The sequence below is a fragment of the Vigna radiata genome, unplaced genomic scaffold (assembly GCF_000741045.1).
Source record: "Vigna radiata var. radiata cultivar VC1973A unplaced genomic scaffold, Vradiata_ver6 scaffold_504, whole genome shotgun sequence".
Lineage (NCBI taxonomy): Eukaryota > Viridiplantae > Streptophyta > Magnoliopsida > Fabales > Fabaceae > Vigna > Vigna radiata.
The window spans coordinates 5,755-6,667 of NW_014541968.1; positions in this window are offsets into that span (position 1 = coordinate 5,755).

Below are 913 nucleotides of genomic sequence, written 5' to 3' on the forward strand. Positions count from 1 at the left end.
TTTTTTTATCCCAGGGCACAGCTTCTTGATTTGGCAGTTTCACTGTTGCCTGGTTTAGATGCTGAAGATATTGCTCTATTATTTGAAGCAATAAATCCAGCATTTCAGATATGACTGATATAAAGCGCTGTAAGGAATTTTCCAATTGCCTTTTTCTAACAGGAAATGATGTTTATATTGATTATTATTTGTAGGATGTTGAAGGTGTCATGCAGAAGAAGGCATACAAAGTACTTTCAATCATTCTTAAGGTATTTTTCTCCTTCGTTTTATTTTAGGAGTTTCAAATTAATTCCATTTTACTGTAATGTTTTTCGTTTGAGTATTCTTGGCACTATTTCCTTGCTAAAATGGTCTTCCTTAATCGTTTATAGTGCTTTGAGTATTTTTTTCACCATTTTTAATCGGTTCAAAATCATTGTTTGAGTCATTTTATTTTTTTTTAATCGTAATCCTGTTTTGTCAAGTTTTGTTCATTGCTTATTTTGTCAGAAAAATCCAAAGTGTGCCTCTGATTTGACCTGGTTTATGTGATTATATGTTTGAATGTTCAAGTGCATTCCATATGAGCTATGATAAGCCAATTTGGGAGCTCGGATGCAGTCATTGAACAACATATTCACTGTGTATAGTCTGTTGTCAAATTTTGGTTTAATAATCTGTTTGAAGCTAAAATCTGAAGTTGTTTGGTGTTTAATTTCTGAGTTGAAATGCTTAGATGATTAGTAACAACGTGCAAGTCAGATAAGCAATGACATGCTAGGCATGAGCTTGGTTGCAATTGTGAAAATTCCAGTAGAAACAATTTCAGCAGTTGACCAGTCAGTTGATTTGTATTTTTTTTTTTTTTAAATCTGTTTGGCATTTAGATCTTAACTGAACATCTTGCATCCATTTCTAGTGTCTTTCTCAA